Source organism: Anomaloglossus baeobatrachus, chromosome 4, assembly GCF_048569485.1.
Source record: "Anomaloglossus baeobatrachus isolate aAnoBae1 chromosome 4, aAnoBae1.hap1, whole genome shotgun sequence".
Lineage (NCBI taxonomy): Eukaryota > Metazoa > Chordata > Amphibia > Anura > Aromobatidae > Anomaloglossus > Anomaloglossus baeobatrachus.
Window position 1 is genome coordinate 487,008,796 of NC_134356.1, and position 16,799 is coordinate 487,025,594.

Below are 16,799 nucleotides of genomic sequence, written 5' to 3' on the forward strand. Positions count from 1 at the left end.
AAATTTGCGAACCAAAAATATACAATACTAATAGCATAAATGTTTAAAGTGCTTGTCCAGTCTAAAGTGATATGTCTACAATCAGTCTATTTGACTGCAAACTAATGAATCTTCCCCGAGCACGCATTGTGTGCTGGAAAGATTAGCTGGTTTCTGAGCCTGGAATGATGGTCATGTGACCGCAATTGTGCACTATGTATGTTCCTGGCCAGAACCTAGTGGACATGGCCACGCTCTATATAAGTGTATGAAGTGGGCGCATCCGACTAGTAGGCATGGCTGTCCACTGTCTGCGGTCTAACGCCTAACTCAATAAATTTGTATTGAGTGAGACTGCGACCACCAGTCAGGTTCTGGCCTGAAACATGCATAACGCACAATTGCGGTCACGTAACCGCCTTGCCTGGCTCAGACACCAGCGAATCCTCGCAGTGCATTGTTGTGTGCTGGGAGAATTCGTATGTCTGCAGACGTATCACTTTTGATCGGTTAACCCCTTTCATAGTGTTTTTCTACTGTATACTGCCTCTGTACATACAAGTATAGTGAAAGATGAGAGAAACAGTGTAGTGTGAGTATATATATGTATATATGCTGTATATATACAGTATTTTTCGCTTTATAAGACGCACCTGATTATAAGATGCACCCTCAAATTTGGTGAAGAAAAAGAGAATTATTTTTTTTTTAATGTTAAATGGGGTCCGTCTTATAATGCCAGTGTCCGTCTAACAAATCATATAGAGTATATGTCCCTCATAGCCCCCTCATCCTAAAATTAGCCCCCTGAATCTGGATATGGCCCCCTTATATTGAATATAGCCCCCTTGTGCTGGCACACATCCCCCAGTGATGCCACGCATCCCCATTGATGGCACACGTCCCCTATTGCTGGCACACGTTCCCTATTGCTGGCACATGTCTCCTATTGATGGAACACGTCCTAAATTTATGGCACACATCCCCCTGTGCTGGCACACATCCCCTATTGCTGGCACACATCCCCTACAGCTGGCACAGGTCTCCTATAGATGGCACACATCGCCTACAGCTGGCACAGATCTCCTATGGATGGCACACGCCCCCCTGTGCTGCCCATGGCCCCCTATGGATGGCACACCTCCCCCTGTGTTTGATATGGCCCCCTATGGATGTTACACCTCCCCCTGTGTTTGATATGGCCCCCTATGGATGGCACACATCCCCTTGTGTTTGATATAACCCCCTATGGATGGCACACCTCCCCCTGTGTTTGATATAGCCCCCTATGGATGATACACCTCCCCCTGTGCTTGATATGGCCCCCTATGGATGGCATACCTCCCCCTGTGTTTGATATGGCCCCCTATGGATGGGACACCTCCCCCTGTGTTTGATATGGCCCCCTATGGATGGCACACCTCCCCCTGTGTTTGATATGGCCCCCTATGGATGGCACACTTCCCCCTGTGTTTCATATGGCCCCCTATGGATGTCACACCTCCCCCTGTGTTTGATATGGCCCCCTATGGATGGCACACCTCCCCCTGTGTTTGATATGGCCCCCTATGGATGGCACACCTCCCCCTGTGTTTGATATGGCCCCCTATGGATGGCACACCTCCCCTGTGTTTGATATGGCCCCCATGCTGCTGCCCATAGTAAAATAAAACACTCTTTCCTTACCATCTCCAGCGCTGCAATCCCGGTGTCTCCCTCCATGTTGCTGAGCTCCTGTACTTCCTTGTTCTCAGTGCCGGTCATGTGATCGGCACAGCAGAGTGATATCACCTCTGCATGCCTGATCACAGCGGCAGCAGAGAGACCAGGAGATCAGCGCTGGAGGCGGTAAGTAAAGTGTTTTTTATTTTACAATGGGCAGCAGCATGGGGGCCATATCTAACACGGGGGGGGCATGTGTCATCAAAGGGGGGCGCAAGCAGATATAATATGCGCCGCTGACCCAGCCCATTACCGCGGTGTGGTTTCAGCACCACGGTGATGGACAGCGGCAGTGCATATTATATGAGCAGGAGCAGGAGATCTCCCGCTGCCTCCAGTAGTCTTCACCAGCCTCCACCAGCCTCCAGCACCGCTCCAGAGCTGCCCCCACCTCCCCCGGGCCCTGTAGTAATCCGTATATTCAGATTATAAGACACACACCCTAATTTCCCCCAAAATTTGGGGGATCAAAAGTGCGTCTTATAAAGCGAAACATACGGTGTATATATATATATATATATATATATATATATATACACACACACAGTATATGCATTTATGTTTTGTTAACCCTTTCACTCCCGGCGATTTTTCGTTTTTCCTCCCCTTCTTCCAAGAGCCATAGCTTTTTTACTTTCCTTCAGTATAGCCATATAGGAGCTTGTTTTTTGTGGGACGAGTTGTACTTTTGAATGAAACCATTAGTTTTACCATATAGTGTACTGGAAAACAGGAAAAAAATTCCAAGTGCGGAGAAATTACAAAAAAAATGCAATTGCACGATAGTTTTTGGGGTCTTTCATTTACCATTTTTACTATATGGTAAAACTGACCTGTCAGTATGATGCCTCATGTCAGTAATAGTTTATAGATATCAAACATGTATAGTTTTACTTTTATATAAAGGGTAAAAAAAATGCAGAAGTTTGTCCAAAAGCAGAATAGCGGTTTTGTTGACATTTTCCGAGACCTATAGCGCTCTCATTTTTCTGGATCTTGGGCTCAGTGATGGCTTATTTTTTGCGTCTTGAGCTAAAGTTTTTATTTATACAATTTTTGCATAGATGCGACCTTTTGATCGCCTGTTATTGCAGTTTAATTCAATGTTGTGGCGACCAAAAACGTAATTTTGGCATTTGAGATTTTTTTCTCTCTACGCCGTGTATCAGTCAGATTAAGTGATTTTATATTTTGATAAATCAGGCATTTCTGAACATGGTGGTACCAAATATGTGTATTTTTTATTGTATTATTTTCAATGGGGCGAAAGGGGGGTGAATGGAACTTTTAAGTTTTTTAAAATTTTTTAATATTTTATAACAGTTTTTTTTTACTTTTTATAATTCATTTTACTGGTCTCCCTAGGGGACTTTATTACTGCCAGTCAGATCGCTTTTGCTGATCACAGCGATTCTGCAGCATCGCTCTGATAAGCAAAAATGCTGTGTTCCTGGAAGCACCAGCACTCTGTTGGAAGTGAAGTGAATCATGGTAACATCAGAGGTCATCAGCTAACCCCGTGATACCATGAAAACACCATGGTGCCCTGTGATCATGTCACAGGGCCGACAATGGTTGTGAGATCATCACAATCCCCACTGTGGCCATTTAAATAACACTGTCATATGTTGACATCGTGATCTAAGTGGTTAGCAGGCACAGGTGGATCTCTGATCCACCCTTGCCTGTTAGCCACACTTGTCTTAGTTCAGAATAGCAGATATGTGGAGATTACCACAGACTCGCCATCGGAGCCTACGGTAACACGGGGGGAGGCGACCTTGGATGTATCTAGACGTCCAAGGTCATGAAGGGGTTAATATATATAACAAAAATTTAAAGTCAGTGCCCGAATTCAAACCAATAAACTGTGATATGGAAGGCGAAAGCTTTCCCACTGACCCACAAGTTGATGCATTACATATTTACCTCATTTTAAGGTCATAAATGTGTCAACCAAGACTGAAAAAAAGTAATTCTTCAAACATAATTGTGATTTTTGTTGAGTGTATTTTAAAGAGGTTGTCCAGCTTTGTAGTGAAAGTCTGCAGTTACCGTATGTGATTGTAAACGTCTGAATCTTGACGGTGTGTGCATCATATGCTGTTAAGGTTCTCCAGGATTATCAGTGAAAGCAGGATTGTCCCAAGACTGCAGGTAGACAGTTTCTATATTTTCAGCCACATTCAGGCTAGACATGCTTTGCCTCACTATACTGAGAGCGCATGAGTATGTCTAGTTGGCATGTGACAACCCGAGTTGTCAACTTTATTTTTCTGGACTGCTTATCAAAAAATGATGGACAGACATTGTTTATTACAGACACATTGGAATACAATAATAAACCATTTTGATTAGAAGTGATACATGTCTACAGCTCATTAGGCTATGTTCACACGTGGCATCTTTTTGCCAGTGGATCTTGAGTGCATATTGAGTGCATCTTTGGTGCAGCAAAAATGCAACAAAAACGCACTGCTTTTTTACCGCGTTTTTACTGTGATTTTACTGCGTTTTGCCCAATGTGATTTTAAGTCAAATCTATTGACTAGAAGGGCTCAAAAATGCAGAAATAATTGCATCTTCAAAAACGCAGAAAGATGCAGCCAACAAAAGATGCCCAGGGTGGACAGGAAAATAGAAATCTCATTGACTTTGCTGGAGGAAGGAAACGCATGCATTTAGGTGCATCTTTGTGATTTCAAAAACCCACCAAAGATGCATCAAAATATGCACTCTGTGAACTTAGCTTAAATCTGATCATAAAATAGCTGCATTCACTGTAAACTGTAAAATGATGATAATTACAATCAAAATAATCTGTATCATAGGTGCCTTAACCCCTTCACGACCGCGGGCAGTAAAGTTACGTCCTATTTTAACGTGACTTAGCGACCAGGGACGTAACTTTACTGCCTAAAGTTCATTTGATTGCCATGGCCATAGCAACGACTTTCAAAGAATGTCCCCTGCTGTTTCTTTCAGGGATGCACATAACGGATCGGCATCTCTGCTCAATTTTCGGCATCTTTTTTTTTTCCGTATCCCTGTCACTTTTTGTATCTCATCAGTCCGTGCGTCCTGCAGCGGCCAATCAGTGATGCACATCTCTGAACGGCGTCTGCTTTTGAAAAGTCAAATGGTGCTCCTTCCCTTCTGCGCCCCTCCGTTCGCCCAAACAATTACTTTCCACCAGATATGGGATATCTGCGTACTCAGGAGAAATTGCACAATACGGTTTATGGTGCTTTTTTTTCCTGATACCCTTGTGAAAAAAAAGCTACTTGTTCAAGTAACAGTTTTGTGGTAAAAAAAAAAGTATGTATTCATGGCTCAACATTATCAACTTCTGTGGAGCCCCTGGGGGCTCAAGGGGCTCATCAAACATCTAGATAAATTCCTTGAGGGGTCTAGTTTCCAAAATGGGGTCACTTGTGCGGGAACTCCATTGTTTAGGCACCTCGGGGGGTCTCCAAATGCAACATAACGTCCGCTAATTATTCCAACCAATTTTGCTGTCAAATGGCGCTCCTTCTTTTCTGAGCCCTGCCATGCGCCCAAACAATTACTTTCCACCACATGTGAGGTATCTGCGTACTCAGGAGAAATTGCACAACACGTTTTTTGGTGCATTTTTTCCTGATACTCTTGTGAAAAAAGCTACCTGGTTCAAGTAACAGTTTTGTGTAAAAAAAATATATATATATTTTCACGGCTCAACGTTATCAACTTCTGTGAAGCCCTCGGGGGTTCAAAAGGCTCACCAAACATCTAGATACATTTATTGAGGGGTCTAGTTTCCAAAATGGGGTCACTTGTGCGGTAGCTCCATTGTTTAGGCACCTCAAGGGGTCTCCAAACCTGACATGGCGTCCGCTAATGAATCCAGCTAATTTTGCGTTCAAAAATTCAAATGGCGCTCCTTCCCTTCTGAGCTCTGCTGTGCGCACAAACAATTGATTTTTACCACCTAAAGGGTATTGTTGTACTCAGGAGAAAATGCACAATAAATTTTATTTACTGATACCCTTGTGAAAAAAAAGCTATCTGGTTGAAGCAACAGTTTTGTGGTAAAACATTTTTTTTTCTTTTTGCGGCTCAACATTATAAACTTCTGTGAAGCCTCCGGGGGTTCAAAGGGCTCACCAAACATCTAGATACATTTATTGAGGGGTCTAGTTTCCAAAATGGGGTCACTTGTGGGGAAGCTCCATTTTTTAGGCACCTCAAGGGGGCTCTATATCCGACATAGCATCCGCTCATGAGTCCAGCTAATTTTGCGTTCAAAAATTCGAATGGCGCTGCTTACTTTCCAAGCTCTGCCATGCGCCTAAACAATTGATTTTTACCACATATGAGGTATCAGCGTACTCAGGAGAAATTGCACAATAAATTTTCTGGTGCACTTTCACTTTTCTCCCTTGTAAAAATGTAAAGTTTTATGGCTAAAATAACATTTGTCTGTAAAAAAGTAAAATTTTCATTTTTTCCTTCCACATGGCTTTGGTTCCTGTGAAGCACCTAAAGGGTTAATAAACTTCTTAGATATGGATTTGAGCAGTGTGAGGGGTGCAGTTTTTAGAATGGGGTCACTTTTGGCACTTTTGGGTATTTTCTGTCCCTTAGGCCTCTCAAAGTCACTTCAAATGTGATGTGGTCCCTAAAAAAAATGGTTTGTAAATTTTGTTGGAAAAATGGGAACTTGCTGATGAACTTTGACCTCTTCTAACTTCCTAACGAAAAAAAAATTGTTTCGAAAATTGCGCTGATGTAAAGCAGACAAGTGGGAAATTTTATTTAGCAACTATTTTGTGTGACATATCTCTCAGATTTATAGGCATAAAATTTCAAAGTTTAAAAATTGCAACATTTTCAAAATGTTCGCCAAATTTCTGAAATTTTCACAAATAAATGCAAAAAATATCGGCCTAAATTTACCACTGCCATGAAGTACAATATGTCACGAAAAAACAATATCAGAATCGCCGGGATCCGTTGAAGCGTTCCAGAGTTATCACCTGTCACCGGTCATTAGGGTGTTTTAGTGGCCAGGGGTGAAGGGGTTAATTTTATTTATGGACATGGCAAACAAGTGCCCCATAATCATAAACTGTCCTGGAATTTCTGGGTGGTTGGCAAATTAGATGACCACAGATATGCAAATCGCATACCTGTAGTCACTTGATTACCTGGTGACCTCGGAATTAGCATAAAATCCTGGCAGTGGGCTCACGTTATAAAAAATGTTTACTTTAAAAAGATTTTTCACTAATTGGTTCACACCTTCTCATTCTCCATGTTTGCCCATATGAAAATAAAAAAGGTTATACTTACTTCCCATGCTGGTGCTGTTCCAGTGGTGCTGGCACTCACTCTCCTGGGGCTTAAATGAGGTTGCTACGTTGCATGAGCACTGTTTCCAATCACCCCCGGCTAACCTCTTACCGCCATCGGATGTATAAGTAATTGACAGGGAGTGAGTCGCAGCCGCATCTCTCCCTTCCTGTTGATTAATTATACATCTGTAGGTGGGAAAAGGGAAGCCAGTGGTGATTGGAAACCAGGCTCGCGTGACATTACAAGCTCATATGAGTCCTGGGAGATTGAGCGCAACACCACTGGAATGACAGAATTATGGAAGGTGAGTGTAATCTTTTTTTATTTTTATAGAGGCAAACATGGGAATGAGAAGGGGTCGTCCTAGTAGTGGACAATGCCTTTAAAGCTTGCAAATTGTAAGTGATAAATTATGCTAACCATGGCAGACCTTGCCAGTTTGTATCAAGTGGTACAATTTTTGCCAGTTTTTGTGCCACATTTTGTAGAAAACTAATTAGAATTATGTCTAAAACTAAGACACTCCTAAGCCACACACACTTTCATGCTTTCATTAGCAAAGCGTAGAGCATGTTTAAAAATATTATGTATTCTCCTGCAAATATATTGAAATTTATAAATACACTAATGAGCAAAAGGGTAACAATGTTTTGAACTTTTGATTTTCAAGCTTCATATCTCACCATCCACTACAGCTTTGAGTGTGAGACTGCCTTCATTTTATAGACAATCATCTTGGCTATCTCCTACATCAATTACCCTAAAACTACTTAGCATATGATTAGTTATGCAGATTTGTGGCACCCCAGCAGTCTGGTTACCACAGCAGTGTTGCCCTCTTCAAAAGGGTTAATGCTGAGCCTGGAGGTAGTTGGAGAAGTCCATTGGCCAGTAAGTACCATCATTCAACACAGTTTCTTCTCCAGGCCAGCAGAGGGAGCTCTAAACCTGGAGTTCCAGGGAGCATTCCTTAAGCTCTGACCTGGGGGAGGAGTTAGTCAGTCTGTGAGGAGAGTTCAGTGAGAAAGGAACTCGAGTAGTGTGGTGTGTGAGCTGGGAGTGGAGCCGGATCGCTGAGCCCAGGAAAACACAGTGCACAGAGAGGCAAAAGAGGAGAAGGACATTGGGGAGTGGAGCGCAGCCAGCTCACCCCGACGTCATCGCTGAAAAACCAAATACCGGAGTTCGGGGCCACTCGAGTACTCAAGTACCGGTGGTTGCATCCGGAGGACGAGAGGACTGCAGGTCTCCATCCATCCCACAGCCGGAGGCGCAGCTGTAGAGCCAGGACTAGAAGCCAGGATAAAACAAGCGACACCTGTGACAGTCCACGCAGCCCGCCATACGGGGGAGGTAATAAATTACCTCAGAGAGCAACAGAACGGGTCTCAGAATTGCTGAAACAGTGGGACCCCGTTTACCCAGACAGAGCGTAGGGAGCAGGCCTCATTACTCACCTGGCCAGTGTGAGTCCCCTGATTGCTTCCAGGCTACCGGATTGTCGCTACCATCTGTAACAGGCTCCCTGGAGGTCACCGACTGAGGACAAGTAAAGGAGAAGGTAAAAGAAATCATTGTCTGTGTCTGTTCCTTTCCACTGCCCTGTCGGCCCTGCACCTCATCAACAAACACCATAGACTTTACCAAGCACCAAAGGTTGCCCCGGGAAACACCTCAGCTGGCACAACATCAGCCCCGGAGGTCCCTTCCAGCAGCTGCGGCTCCATAGCTGCAAATTCCCACAGGTGGCGTCACGAATTTTATATAAACTTTATTACCATCTACCCCATACCGATATTTTAATTGACTCCACCAGGGTCACGGAGTCGGGCCCCGCCACCGCAGACTACCCCGGACTAGTCTGGCCTGACACCGAGTCACCCAAGGCCCTGGGCGGGCGAGTCAGATTCTTGTCATGTCACTGCATTATTACAGGTAGTCTCACATTCGAAGCTGTAATGAATGGTGAGATATGAAGCCTGAAAGTCAAAAGTTCAAACAATTGTTACTCTATTGCTTGTCAGTGTATGTCTAAATTTAAATGTACCAGTATTTTGGTGAATTTTGCATTAAATACAGGTGCACTTTCGTTCATATTGCTCAATCAATTATCTGAGATTACACATACATAGTGGATTCCAATGTAAACACAACATCACCAATCATGTTTTATTTTTTTTTTTTTACAACAGCTTGATTTAAAGTTGCCATTTATAGGGACTCTGCCTGCACACAATGACTATTCAAAGCTAGTACAGGTGCTTCATAGCAGCGTTAGTCATTTAAATCCACTCCGCCATGATGAACGAGCACCTGTACTTACTTTGAAAAGCCATTCTGTACTGACAGAGTCCCTTTAAGGGTGGGTTGTCACTCATCGGCCACTGCTGTGTTCTGCCCCCCAAGCAAAAAATATGCCAGACAGTCCCTGCAGAAGATGCACACTTTATGACTACACATGTTACAAACCCCTAAAAATGCAAGTTACTCCTATTATACGTTTTCATATAGCGACTATGTAGGATATGGTATCATATTTATACAGGAAAATGATCCACTTGTTCTTGTGTAGTGTGTTCTTCATAGGCAGAGACGGTATGTAAATAACACTAGATAAATTGTCTATCATGCTCAATATCTGTACACCTCGTAGAATAATAATGTTTCCTAAGACATTGAACAAGTTATTGAAGGGTAAATAATCCACCTTCTAGACAAATTGGAATAGTCTAGCCTAATCAAGGCCCAATTGATTATGAGGTCATCCCTAATTGACTCTGTAAATATATCACTGTTTTCTTAAAGCCAATAGATTATATGACGCCCTGGAAGTCCAGATACGGGAAACTAAATTCAGAGGTAAATATATTGGAGAGTATTTATTTTATTTTTTTTGCATATGGGTGGTTTTCCATGTAGGTTTATAATTGTTACATCAATTTATTTCCATCAGGAAGATTATAGAATATAGTGAAAGAAAGTTACCAGTTTTCTTATTTTTACAATCATTTTCAGAAGTATTTTGTCTCAAACTGGCCAAAAAAACTTCCATTCTGAAGCCTGTTAATATATATTCTAATTTATAAGGTGCAAATTCATTTCTCGTCAAAATTATTGTGTAAGGTGTATATCTAACTTCACTACAAATTAGAATACTTGGTCTTCTACATGGGTAACCACCATTACACTGGCTGAATACATTAGTGACCTTTTTTATTATCTTCTCCCTCCTATTTCTGTCCTCATATCCTTCATACAACCAATAGCTCGTAAGTTAACTTAAAAGGTTACTGTCTAATAACCGGCTCATTCAACTTTATATGAAATCAATAAATTATCTGAACAATGGCCGGACCAGATACTACAAGCACGCCTCACCTTTTGTGTCCCCCTCTTTCCCCATAGATTGTAAGCTTTCGAGCAGGGCCCTCATTCCTACTGTAGCTGCTGAACTATGAGCTACTTTGTTTTGGGGTTTTTTCTGTACAAGCCCCCACCTAATTGTAAAGTGCTGCAGAATATGTTGGCGCTATAAACATAAACTTTCTTATATTATTATTATGATTATTCGGCTTCTTCTCTATTGCTTCTTACTTCAGTCTTCAGTAATTCCAGCATTTTCTTTGTGGATCTGGATCTTCATGTTGAATAGAGATGAGTGATCCTGCTGAGGGTTGGATTGGGTTCGGATTGCTGAACTTGCCTTGGTTCGCAAATCACATCGCCTATCCAATCGATGATTCAAGCCGAACCCATTGAATTCAATGGGAGGCAAAATGTATATGTTATGAAAAGGTGTAGGGGGGCTGCAAATGGTGTAGTGGGGCTGCAAAAGAAAGAAAATAAGCAGGGAATACAGCAGAATATACTTATTGACTCTCCCTGCAGAGGTAACGCTAGTTCTGGGATCGCTCATTATTCCTCATACATATTCACTGCTTTTCCCACCCATCAGCGTCTCTTATTGGCTGTAGTCAGACCACGCCTCCACCATCTCTGACACCTTTATACTGATGTAAAATAAATAAATTTAAAAAATGGTTTGTGGTTCCCCCATTTAATGATTCCAGCACAGATAAAGCCCACAACTACAGGCTGCAGTCCCTAGCCCTGCGTTTATTTTAGCTGTGTATTGAAAAAAGAGGAACTGCATGCAGTTTTTTTTTTTTTTACACACTGCAAATTCAAGATGGCAGCCCCAGTGTTTGAGTAAAAATCGAATTAAATAAAAACTAAATAAATAATACATTTAATTTTGTATTAAAAATAATTAATTCCATAATCAGTAATTATTAATACAATTGCGGCACCTTCCCTTTAATGACTGTTTGAAAGAACGAATTGAGGTGGCCAAAAAGTTCTATAGTGAACTTCATTTCACTAATAGAGAAACTAAACTAAACATTTTCGGTACCATATTACAGGGAACCTTTCACCAGATTTGGCAACTATAAGCTGCGGCCACCACCAGTGATCCCTTATGTACAGCATTCCAGAATACTGTATATAAGAGCCCATGCTGCACTGTAGAACATAAAAAACACTTTTGTAATACGCACCTAGGGGTAGTCCTGTCCGATGGGTGTCACAGCTCTCCGGTCCGTTCCTTTCTGCGGTGATCACATCCTCCTTCTAGCCAACTCAGCGTCGAGGATGTGTACTACGTCATTCACACAGGCCCACATTGCAGTCCTGGCAGGTGCACTTTGACTTGCCCTGTTGAGGGCAGATCAAAGTATTGTAGTGCGCATGTGCGGGCGGTCTTTAATCTTTCATCGTGCCTGCGCATTATAGTTCTTTGATCTGCCCTGAGCAGGACCGCAATGCCGGCCTGAGTGGATGACGTAGGACACACCATCCATACTCAGCTGGATAGAAGGAGGACAGCCACAGAGAGGAGGCGTCAGACCATAGACCAGCAACACCCATCAGACCAGACTGCCCCCTAGGTGAGTATTATAAAAGGGATTTTTACGTTCTACAGCACAGCCTGGGCTATTATTTACAGTATTCTGGAATGCTGTATATAAGAGCTCACTGGTGGTGGCTGCAGTTTATAGTCGTCAAATCTGGCGACAAGTTCCCTTTAAAAGACTGAAAACACAGACAATTTGTGAGGAACCTTCAGAGCTTCAGAGAAAAACAAAGCCTACTTTTTTTTAATAATAAAACTTTAAATCTAGGCACAGAGATATATCCATTTACAATGGATTCTGAAACCTCGGACAATGAGAACAAACGCAAGAACCATCGGATTAATAATGTAACCAAAACTAAAAACAAAGAACAGGGTAGGAGCAAAAAGGCATCAGTCTAATCAAGGTATCAGTTTTTTAGATGCAGTATGCCCATTGTGAAATCATCTGGGCCCAAGGTGATCTCTGAATCAAATTTAAACCTACAGGTCCTTGTTTCAACACATTTCCTGAAGGAAATGAAACTATCATTGCTAGTGAAGGGTCTGTCTTTCTTTCCAACATCAGAAATATTTAAAAACATCACAGATTTTCTCTCACTGTAACTGCAATAAGGTGAAAGTCATGGCGATCTGAAGTCTTGGACAAGACTGCCACAATGTCATCAAGCCATCTGATAAAGGTGGAAATGGGGTGGTCCAAGACTCAGACCAATACTGCAGGATGTGTCTAGACTTTCTGAAGTAAAGGAGTCGATATGCCATCTTGAAAAATAACCCCACAAAAACCTTTCTCAGGCAATTGAAAGTCATCTTGGTTGATGGCCTCTTTGGCAAGGTAATTGATAAAAATAAGTACATCTTTCTTCTGCCCTGAACCCTGTAATGACTACCTTTTTATAGTCTCCCCAAGGTCTATAAGGGGTAATATTCCCTGAAGGGGAGACCAGTTGTATCATGAGTGGATAGGTTGTGCCAGAACATTGGTCAATACCTGGATAAAGTGTTGAGATCTTTTGTCTGATCTTTACTGTTGTACATGAGAGACACCACAGACTTACTAGATAAACTTTAAAATTTCTCAGTAAACAATGATGACCTCTTTTCGAGCATAGAAGTGGAGGCGTTATGTTCATCATTACCCCCTGGCATAGAGTTCGAAGCCATCATGTATATCTTGTCCATGAGTAGCTGCCATCATAAGGCACACAAGTTTCTTTTGAAGTTACCTGAGTTCTGTTTCAGAACTTTGACCATGTCTTCTTCTATCAGCTCAGGCACTGCAATGAGGAATCCTAGTGCCCCCATGTATGCTAATTTGCTCCTGGCCTGGTAGGATAATACTATGGTATTTGTAAAGGATGGAAATGGGGGGTTGGGTGTTGAGGAGATAGACATGTGGGAACACTGTATTGATATTTTCGTCATATGGCAGAGCACAGCTAAAGAATTAGCCGCATTTATTGATTGACTCAATACCAACCCCATTGGACTACACTTTATATATGAGTCCTAGTGGTACACATCTACCTTTCAAAGATGTCTCTATTAGACTAAGGGAGGGAGGCTCCTTGGAGACCTTTGTCTACAGGATAGCCACATCCACCAATGCCCTCATTAGAGATAAGATGAAAATAATATGGACGTATACTAACTCATCCTCCCGCTCATTTTTTTTGTTTCTTTGTAGCCTCTTGTACTCAGTACCCCTTTTCATTGAGCTGGACATTTCATCTGTAGTGCTTCCCATTTCTGAGTGTCCATAGTCAGGTCCCAGTCACTCTCTGCCCTTATTTACATTGAGGTCTGTGCTGAGACACGGTAAGATTTTAATACTAGAGAGTATTAGGTACCGTCCCAATTTGGGAACACATTGTCGCGGTGGGATGGCTTTACTCTTTTTTGATAAAAAATAGTGTTTACTAAGAATCCTTTATTTATATGCATTATGCTTTCATTTAGTTATAGCAGGGTATACGTCCATATTATTTTCACCTTGGGTTTTCTTTATCTTATGGCCAGTGTGAACATGCATTTATAAGTTACATGTATATCAAAAGACCATGAAAATATAAATAAGGGGGCAATTGAATCAAAAAACCTTAAAGAAAAACCCCTAAAACATCATTTTTAATATTTACTTAAAAAACAGGATCCCCACAAGTAACAAAACACACAGCAGGACAATAGTCGCCAATAGTTAGCACTTGGCCACTGAAGGAGAGATTCCTCTACCTCCACAAAATGAATGACAATGGGAGGGAACAGGAACGTCTCGGTGGCCTAAGTGAGGCAGAAAATCGTCCAAAAATCAATTAACACAGCCCTTCATACATGTCTGATAAAGTATATATGTGTATACTAATATTAGCAGTGCAACAAGGGTATGGTCAATTGGTTACCTGGTCTGGCCCTACCAGGCCGCGGAGGACGGCACCCTATAACCAGACGCCAATGGCGCCCCCGCTCAACGAAGACTCACCCTTCTTTCCCTCCGCTGTTCTCAGGTGCAGCTGGACTGGGAGAGAGGGGAGTGCGGGGAGGTTGCACTGCAGAAATAATCAAACACAACCAGACACTCAGTATTTAAGGCAATACGATTAAGTTAAAAATGGTGTTCTGAATGGACGATGTAGTTATATAATATACCTCAAAGGACAGTGTCATTCAATATATATGGTATAGAATTCAATACCACATAGTACTCCAATTTCATCCACGAAGTGCATTAACAATTCATTAATACAAAGTATCAGAGGATCGTTATCCCACCAAAAAATCCTCAATCAGAATAACAGGATCCTCCCATAGGGGACTAGAGGAGATAAGTCACCAATTGTCCACAGTTCTCAATGACACTCATAGGAATGGGCCAAAGGCAGTAAACAAGTTACCCCACACAATCATAAGGACTGACATCGAGATATGCCCATATAATTCATGGTATCAAGAGAGTAGTAAGAAATTGCTTCACAGAAGATATAATGCATACACTTCACAGAAGGCAGATAGAAATTGGGGCAACCAATGAGGATGAAAAAGGCATGGTCCACGTAACCACATTAAGTTATTATCAAGTACTCATAATTATCATAGTGATACTTAGCTTCCATTAGAAGTCTAAACAGGGGTCCAGTGACCCATCGTCCTAATTAACGTCCCACAACAAGGCCCGACGCGTTTCTCCCCGATCGAGAGTCCCACCGGGGTTCATCAGGGGCACCCTAATAGGGAAAAGACCACCGGCCGCAATCTGCCAGGTGATCACTAAATTGCAGTCACCATAACAACTGGACTTACGGGAAACGACTTGTATTTCAAAAGATGGCGCCGAACGCCGCCCATTCACGGCGTTCCCGGAAGTGACGTTGCTAAACTGAAGTCACTATCCCTGGCTTAGATGCGATTGCTCACCACTAACGTGACGTCTGTGTCCCATGCACTTGTGGAGCGCAGCGTGCGTTCCAAGGATCATCACATGACAACAGGAAGCTACTCCCCCCAGTCAGAACGTGCGCAACTAGGAGGAAGTGTAGCGCACCGGACTAGAAATGGCACCCCATACAACCGCGGACAATAAACATCAGTTCCGCTTGTACACTTGATCCAAAGGGACTTATAGCTGACCGTGCAGGTACACTGACAATATAATCGCAACAAACACAACCGATCACCGATAACAATGATCACCCATCTATATATGATTTTATACCCAGAAAGTCCTATTAACCCAACAATGATTACTATAAAGGGGGATTTTTCTGAAAACATGAATACAAAGACAAACAATTTGTTTTCCTATAGAAAGATTGTTTGTGATAATTTTTATCACAAAACAAAAAAGCTCGTGGTAGACACCAATAACAAGCAAAGGCTGGCTAAACTCAAGAACAATTACTCACTAAAATATGAAAGGCTCAATACCCACAATGGGGAGCCCCGGACCAGGGCAAGGAAAAACAGGGGGGGGGAGGGGGGGAGGGGAGAGGGAAAAGAAAAAATGGTTAGATGAAACTAGAGAAAACCAATTGCTCATTAAGACCACCCGGACTGACAGATTCCATCCAAAATATCCACCCAGTCTCCCTCTGTAACAGATTCCTATCCCAATTACCCAGACGAATAGGCAACGGGATGACCTCAATGACCCTAAACGAGATGGAGTTGAGATCTCCATCATGGCAACTGTTTACATGGCGGGCTATGGGGGTATCGCGTTTATTTCTAATATCACCAAGATGTTCACCTATTCTAATCTTAAGTTGTCTCTTTGTTTTCCCCACATTATTATTATTATTATTATTTATTTATAGAGCACCATTGATTCCATGGTGCTGTACATGAGAAGGGGGTTACATACAAAATACATGTACAAGTTACAGTAGACAGACTAGTACAGAGGGAAGAGGGCCCTGCCCTTGCGGGCTTACATTCTATAGGATTATGGGGAGGAGACAATAGGTGGGGTGTAGGTGGGGCGGCAGCTCCGCACGGTGGTGGGGCGGCAGCTCCGCACGGTGGTGGGGCGGCAGCTCCGCACGGTGGTGGGGCGGCAGCTCCGCACGGTGGTGGGGCGGCAGCTCCGCACGGTGGTGGGGCGGCAGCTCCGCACGGTGGTGGGGCAGTGAGGTCATTCAAGGTTATAGGCATTTCTGAACAGATGAGTCTTTAGGTTCCGTTTGAAGTTTGCAAGTGTAGTAGATAATCTGACGTGTTGAGGCAGTGAGTTCCAGAAGACTGGGGATGTTCGGGAGAAGTCTTGGAGACGGTTGCATGAGGAGCGAATGAGAGAGGAGGATAGAAGGAGATCTTGGGAGGACCGGAGATTACGTTTTGGAGTGTAGCG